The sequence below is a fragment of the Beta vulgaris genome, chromosome 1 (assembly GCF_026745355.1).
Source record: "Beta vulgaris subsp. vulgaris cultivar EL10 chromosome 1, EL10.2, whole genome shotgun sequence".
Classification (NCBI taxonomy): Eukaryota; Viridiplantae; Streptophyta; class Magnoliopsida; order Caryophyllales; family Amaranthaceae; genus Beta; species Beta vulgaris.
Window position 1 is genome coordinate 5352619 of NC_079202.1, and position 8670 is coordinate 5361288.

The 8670-nt window shown below is 37.7% G+C and overlaps 1 long non-coding RNA gene across 1 annotated transcript; it reads right to left on the reverse strand.

The window, feature by feature from the left end:
- Positions 1-5577: 5577 nt before the first annotated feature.
- Positions 5578-8261, reverse strand: LOC130592067 (uncharacterized). Its single transcript, XR_008970226.1, has 3 exons — positions 7946-8261; positions 7184-7248; positions 5578-6370 (listed from the first exon to the last, which is right to left on the reverse strand). It is a non-coding gene; the product is annotated as an uncharacterized LOC130592067 (long non-coding RNA).
- Between the last annotated feature and the right edge of the window lie 409 nt (positions 8262-8670).

Here is an 8670-nt window from a genome sequence, read left to right on the forward strand (position 1 = left end):
GGCCTGCGGGCTGGGCTCATGCCTCCCGCAAGCCTGGCCCGTATATTATGTTGTTTTTTGTAGTTTTAGACTAAAAAACATAGAAAAGAAGCGTTCGGCCAGTGGGCCGGCCCACAAGCCATATAGGTGGGCTCATGCCGGGCTGGGCCAGAAAAAAATTTCTTGACCGTGGCAGGCCCACGACCCATGTAGCGGACAACGGATCAGGCTGAGCCTCGCCCATAACCGTGCCAGCCTCACCCGACCCATGCCCACCTCTAAATTACGTTTTTGTGGTCATAAGTGACAACATGGTGGGTTACACCAAAGCTATAAGGTGAGCTTTAAGACAAATAATAAGATTGCTACTTCGTCTATTCTTTTTAAATTTGCACAACAAGAATGTTGGGGTCTAGCGTCCGACAAAATCGGACGGTAAAAAAGCGAGAACGGACGGTAAATAATTTAGCGTCCGCCAACGGACGCTAAAGAGCCGATGCAAAAGCCTTGGTCGCTAATGGCTGGATTAGCGTCCGATTGGCGGACGCTAAGTATTAGCGACCACTTTTACTACGTGCACGTCCGCAAAAAAGTCTGACGCAAAATAGCGTCTGTTTTGTGCAGCGGACGGTAGTTAGCGTCCGTCCAAGCGGACGCTAACGTTAGCGTCCGGTACAAGGCGGACGCTATTTTGCGTCAGGTTATGCGGACGCTACATTTAGAAAGCGGTCGCTAATTCCTCGACCTCTTGCATGGCTCAAATTAAATATATACTCAAGTTGTCCGCTAATGCGCCGAATTCTGCACTAATGACCTGTTTGCATTAAATATATATTCATAAATACACTAATATAAATTCATACATACATAAACATAAGTTAACGGTTTTAACTAAATTATATGTTTTCACGTTCCGAAATATAAACAAGATAGATAGTGCAAGCTAATGTAGGATCCTAAGTCGCACACGCATCACCACCGCCGCTGGGGGGTCTCGAGGCCCGGGAGAGGGGAATGAACCACCACACTGGCTCATCATCTGGCTGTATGTCTCCATAGTGGCCCTCATATGCGTCAGGTACTCATCATACACCCTGCGATCCTCCTCTCTCTCCTTTTGCCTGGCGATGCGTTCCTCTTTTATCACCTTCTGCATCCGCTCACGTTCTCTTTGCATCTCGGCACTCTCTTCCTCAAACTTCGCAGACAACTGAGAAAACATGGAAGGAGTGCAACTGGAGGACGAACTACCTCCTCCCCTCGAAGACCTCTCAAAATAGAGGTCTGTACTCGTCCCCAAACCAGGAACCCAACCTTTCTTTCTGCCACCAACAGTCTCAAAGAAAATCTGGTTCGGGGCCTTGGTTTCACCTCTTTCTTCACATTGAGCAAGAGTTTTGTCATAACTTTCCTGCAAGAATGGATTAAGCAAGTTTAAGACACTTAGCCAATCAAAATGAGAAAAACTAAGCCATTTCGAGCCTTTTTTGGATTTCATGTTCCTATAATCCTACCTCTATGCCTATTTCAAGTTTTAATGGCTCATGCAAGTCCTAGAATACTCATTTAAACTTTCTACTACGTGGTTGTATGATTTCAAGCAAGTTTAAGACACTTAACCAATCAAAATGAGATAAACTAAGCTATTTTTGAGCCTTTTTTGGGTTTCATGTTCCTATAATCCTACCTCTATGTCTATTTTAAGTTCTAATTGCTCATGTAAGTCCTAGAATACTTATTTAAACTTTCTACTACTTGGTTGTATGATTCTAAGCAAGTTTAAGACACTTAGCCAATCAAAATGAGAAAAACTAAGTCATTTCGAGCCCTTTTTGGGTTTCATGTTCCTATAATCCTACCTCTATGCCTATTTCAAGTTCTAATTACTCATGCAAGTCCTAGAATACTCATTTAAACTTTCTACTACGTGGTTGTATGATTTCAAGCAAGTTTAAGACACTTAACCAATCAAAATGAGATAAACTAAGCTATTTTGAGCCTTTTTTGGATTTCATGTTCCTATAACCTCCTCTATGCCTATTTCAAGTTCTAATGGCTCATGCAAGTCCTAGAATACTCATTTAAACTTTCTACTACTTGGTTGTATGATTTCAAGCAAGTTTAAGACACTTAGCCAATCAATATGAGAAAAACTAAGCCATTTCGAGCCTTTTTTGGGTTTCATGTTCCTATAATCCTACCTCTATGTCTATTTTAAGTTCTAATGTCTCATGCAAGTCCTAGAATACTCATTTAAACTTTCTACTACTTGGTTGTATGATTTCAAGCAAGTTTAGACACTTAGCCAATCAATATGAGAAAAACTAAGCCATTTCGAGCATTTTTTAGGTTTCATATTCCTATAATCCTACCTCTATGTCTATTTTAAGTTCTATTTGCTCATGCAAGTCCTAGAATACTCATTTAAACTTTCTACTACTTGGTTGTATGATTCTTATCAAGTTTAAGACACTTAGCCAATAAAATGAGAAAAACTAAGTCATTTCGAGCCCTTTTTGGGTTTCATGTTCCTATAATCCTATCTCTATGCCTATTTCAAGTTTTAATGGCTCATGCAAGTCCTAGAATACTTATTTAAACTTTCTACTACGTGCGTATGATTTCAAGCAAGTTTAAGACACTTAACCAATCAAAATGAGATAAACTAAGCTATTTTTGAGCCTTGTTTGGGTTTCATGTTCCTATAATCCTTCCTCTATGCCTATTTCAAGTTCTAATGGCTCATGCAAGTCCTAGAATACTCATTTAAACTTTCTACTACGTGGTTGTACGATTTCAAGCAAGTTTAAGACACTTAACCAATCAAAATGAGATAAACTAAGCTATTTTTGAGCCTTTTTTGGGTGTCATGTTCCTATAATCCTACCTCTATGCCTATTTCAAGTTTTAATGGCTCATGCAAGTCCTAGAATACTCATTTAAACTTTCTACTATGTGGTTGTATGATTTCAAGCAAGTTTAAGACACTTAGCCAATCAATATGAGATAAACTAAGCTATTTTTGAGCCTTTTTTGGGTTTCATGTTCCTATAATCCTTCCTCTATGCCTATTTCAAGTTCTAATGGCTCATGCAAGTCCTAGAATACTCATTTAAACTTTTTACTACTTGGTTGTATGATTTCAAGCAAGTTTAAGACACTTAGCCAATCTCAACTACCCTCTCTGCACACTTTTTTTGAGACAGTCGTTTCAATCTAAACAATGTTTATGGTATATATGTAAATAAAAATATAATTAAATAAGATCTTATAAGATCCGTTTTCGTTCCTTTCCATGTTCTTTCACTTTTTATGTGAAATAAGACTAATCGAATCAAGACGAATCTATAAAATCTATGTGTACGTTTTATATGCTTTAATGACATAAGCTCATCGTTCGTATAGGAGTGACTTTTCTAGTGTGTGCTTTTAAAAGTTTTTTGGCAACTTAAGAACTCAAACATAATTTTTTTTTGTTGGAACCAACCTTACTCCACTTTGCGACCTTGACCAGCCGGATTCTGACATTGATTCACTTAAATGAGACATGTGTGCAACACCTGATCATTTTTTTTCCCTATTTTTTCCATTTCCTTCCAATTTCCCTAATATCTAACTCTCTCACTTTTCTCTTTCCTCCTACCCAGCTCATTCCTTCATTTTCTCTCTTCAATTACGATAGGAAACATAATTAAATCCCTACTCTAAAAAGCTAAGAACTTTTGCAGTTGAATTAAGTTGAATTTTGGAGAACTCAATTACCCGTAGCAGCAGATAATTAATTTTCATCTTCTTTCATTTTTATTCATTTGAACATTTCCTGAATTAAGGGTACTTCTTACTGCCATGGGTGACTTGGAACAGAGCTTTGCATCATCTTCACAAGCAAAAGCTAGGTATACCTAAATTTATTTATTTTTCATTCCAATCTTAAAAATTGAATTTTTTGCTTACTTTATTGAATGTGAAAAAGCCCTAATTTTGCTATTAGTTAAGTAAATAATCTTCATTAAAGTGATTAGTTGGTTAATGTAATGTTTATTTTATGATTAAACTAAATTAATTGTGTAGTTGGCAATTGATTATAAACTCTAAAATTATGGTTGCTTGAACAAATTTTTGTTGTTTGCTTTGTTGCATAAGGTTTACTGGTAGGTTAAATATATACTTCCTCCGTTTTTTTTAGATGTTACACTTTCCTTAAATTGCATATTTTTAAATAGATGTTACACTTTTTTTTATTTCCTAAATTGGAAAGTTTTATGCTGTAAAATTACTCACTTACCCTTACTTATAAGGATTAATCAAAATTAAACTAACTTAATTTAACCTTATTATATATTAATCTAAAATTAATTAAACCTCCTCCCTTCTCTTCCACCACCCCTCCTACACCACCTCAGCTGCCCCATCCCTTCCCCCCACCTCGCAGCCTCCTTACCCACCACCACAGAAGCCCGGCGAATTTCCACCACCACAGAAGCCCGGCGAATTCCCACCACCACTCCACCACCCACCCAAAATCGCTACCCACCCACCCAAAAATCCCAACCACCCACCCACCCACCTGAAAACAAGACCCCCACCCACGAAATTATTCCCCACCACCGGAAAACTAGGGGGAACAGCGACGACCAAACGAGCCCCGATGGAACGAAGGAAGAACGACGAAGGTGCCCCACCTACCTGAAAACGCAGCGACGAAAATGGCCCCACCTACCTGAAAACACAGCGACGAAAAGAACGACGAGGCTGGGCGAGCAGTTCGCGCGACGAGGCTGGGCGAGCGGTTCGCGCGACGAGGCTGGGCGAGCGTGTGTGGTGTGTGCGGGGGTGCGAAGGCTGGTCGAAGGCTGGTCGAAGGTGGCGACGATGTTCGAATTTCAGGTGGGTGGTGGGGTGGTGGTTCGAATTCGGCGGGTGGCTAATATGAGCGGGTTTTTCGGCGGGTGGGGTGGGCTTTTTGGTGGGTGGGTGGGGTTTTCGGGTGGGTGGGGTCGGGTTTTGGGTGGTTGGGTGGGTGGTTCGAATTTCAGGTGGGTGGTGGGGTGGTGGTGGGAGTTCTCTGGGCTGCTGGGGTGGTGGTGGGGAACCCTAGTTGGGGTTCTCTTTTCTCTCTCCTCCCTTCCCTTAAACCCCATGTTAATTCTCTCCTAATTACTCCTCCAATTTTTGCCTAGGGAACCACAATTTTTGAAAGTATATCTAAAAAAAACCGGAGGAAGTATGAGAATTGGTATAAATTAATGGAGTCTGCTAAAATTAGGTTGTATTATGGTGGTAATTTGTGACAAAGAAGGGAAAAACAATATATGAGAAGAGAAATGATGCCAAGCGTGGTATAGCTTTGCATCCAAAGGTGGATGAGGTGTGTTTCTTTGAGTTTGTGTATTGGATTAAGTATGAACCGAAATATTATGAGGTTGGTGAAATATGATTTAGGAAAAGGGGTTGTAGCTTGTTTAATGGTAAGAAAAAAAATAAGAAATTATGGTGACATACCATAATTTTTGGAAGCACCCGAGAAAGATAGTTGGTTAAATAATATTTTCCTTAATTTCCAAAGTCAATACAAACTAATGTTATATACTAGGGAAATACAGTAATCACATATCTTATAAAATAGGTTACTAACTAACTAAAAGATATACAACAATATTGTGAATAATAAAAATAGGAGTATTTTCATATATTCTAGCACACCCCCTCAGTCAAAGCGGGAGGAGGTCGGACGCTGAGACTGTCCCTAAAATTTTCAAATAACGGAAGACCCTTCGTGAAAATATCGGCAATCTAATACCGGGATGGAACATGTAACACGCGAACCTCACCTCGTGCTTCTTTATCACGTACAATATGAATATCCATCTCATTGTCTTTTGTGCGTTGATGTTGAATCGGGTTGTCGGACAAGTAAATCGCACTCACATTATTACAATACACCAATGTAGCTTTCTGATAGGACACTGAAGCTCAATAAGTAGATTTCGCAACCAACACAACTCAGATACTACATCGGCAACCCCCTGTATTCTGATTCAGCACTAGAACAAGACAAAAGTAGCCTATCGCTTAGAGGACCAGGAGAGTAAATTATCACCAAGGAACACACAATAGCTACAAGTGGGGCGTCGGGTATCTAAACACCCTGTAACGCCCCGAGAATTCATAGCCTTAATTACTCATGATTGGCAGCGGAAACAGAACTTAAGCTGTGGGTTATGGGCCCATAAATAAAATAATAGCCTTAAAATGATCTCTAAAAATATACAAACTCTCAAGTAGAGTAATAATGATTACTCATAATACATAGTATTCTAAACATCCCAAATATGTGTAGAGTTACTTCAACATAATCCATAATATCACCCTTGCATATGCTTTGCCATACCTAAAACAGAAAACAAAACGTCATGAGCCGAGGCCTAGTAACATACTACTCTAACAGCGTAAATTCATTTCAACTCATTTTATTTGCAAATAGAGAGGACAGAATATAGTTAAACCAGTTCGCAATTCATTTCAGGGATTTAAAAGAAAGATACGTTTTGTAATTCATCATTATATCACATTAATTACCAGAAATCTTCTTTTGGTTCTTTGGCGAGTACAACAGAAGGCTAAGCCACCGAGGACATATGTCCCCCATCAGAAGGTGGCATAAAGCCATACATCATAACATAAGGCAAAGCCACCGAGGACCTTTGTCCCCCATCAGAAGGTGGCATATAATGCCAAACATAACATAAGGCAAAGCCACCGAGGACCTTTATCCCCCGTCAGAAGGTGGCATATAATGCCAAACATAATAACATAAGGCAAAGCCACCGAGGACCTTTGTCCCCCATCAGAAGGTGGCATATAATGCCAAAAATAATGCGGGTACCACCAAGGACGTTGTCCCCCATCAGAAGGTGGCGTTGCCGCCGTATAACATAATGACACGTGCACGGCCCGGAGAACATAGTACTACCATAAACCATCTTTCACTTTCATTTATCATGTTTCGTCATTTTTATATTTACGTCATAAAACATCTTTTAAGCATCATGAGAAACAGTTTATATCATAACATCATCGTAAACATCAGTTAGCAAAATATTTCATATCACGCAATCCATAAACACATATCATAAAAACATTATGTAAAAGCGTCATAAAACATAGTTGGAAGGGGAGTGCGGGTGTTAGCAGTAGACGTTACCTCGAGTCGCGATTATTATACTTGATAGCCGGGGAAGGCTTGTAATATCCCTTTTCCTTTCTAATCTATTCAAGGAATAATAAAAGACGACTTATTAATATTTTATTCTAGAACTTTAAGCTCTACGATCCATTTCCATCATGTGCTCATTTCTTTATTATGACTTTATAGTGAGTTTCTAAAATTAATAGTTATGAAACCTTATTATCACCATTTATTACTTAAACTATAGTTCTTGAATTTAGTAACTTGAATACTAACTTATGTAAAACTATTTAATTAGTAATAACCACTACTTATAAGATTCATAGAAATTCATGTTTAATGACTTGAAGGTATGATTATAGAACTTTCATATTTTAATTAGACTTTTAGTAGTAAAGTGATATCTAACTCATTGTTAAACTCTAACTTGTATAAGTGATATTTCCTACTAGTTAGTGTCCATGAATAAGTGACTTACTTAATTAAAACTTAAAAGTGATACTCATTTCATTAGGCTAAAAAGTGGGACTATAATTATAGATTAAGCTTACTAACATTATACTTAAAAATCCAAGTGTACTTAATTAGTATTACTTTATATTACATAAACTTAAGTTATAACTATATGAGCATGAAACTAAAATCTTATTAACTAAAACACCACTCATGTAGTTAAGGTGTAGTAATAGAGACTATGTCATAATCTATTTTAAACTATAATTAGGTTGTATGATTATTTTATGAAGTAAAATGGACTTTAGAACAATATAAACTTACAAAGGGTCTAACTCTTTACTCCGAACTCCGAATCAGATGATCTTTGGGTCTAAATTCAATAACTTTTCACGATCTACAACTTTCATGAAGGAAGTATATGCAGATTCTGACTTCAAGAAGACGATATAGGGGAAAAACAGTACGACAACCAAAAATTAAAGGAGAAAGAGAGTGGGTATTTAGGGCATTCATGGGTACTCAAAAAGAATAAGACACATCAATGGAAATTCAGATTTTTATTTGATGGTGTAAATGGAGGTTGTGGTTATAGTTTGTAATTTTCAAGTGGATGAGAAATGTGGAATTAACCTACTATTTATAGTGTTTTAGGAAGAAAAACTCCATTAAACTAATGAAGACTTAATGGTGAAGAATACTTGGGGAGCAAGGAGTTCTAGAAGCCTTGGGGAGCAAGGTCATGAAGCTTGAGGAAGAAGATGAGTTGTGTGGTCATTGTGATTTTCCAAAGTCAAGAAGATATGAAAAATATACACTACATTATAAATAAATCACTACCATCATAACATATAATTAAAATAATTAAACTAAATGTAGTATATTTTAGAAAATAACCTTAACATGATCATTTCGAAAAATCGTTAGGACAAAATTAAGCTAATAAACATAATTGGTAAATAATAAAATTAGTTAAAAATTCGGGGTATTACATCCTCACCACCTTAGAAAAAGTTTCGTCCTCGAAACTTGTAACTTGAAGCATAAGG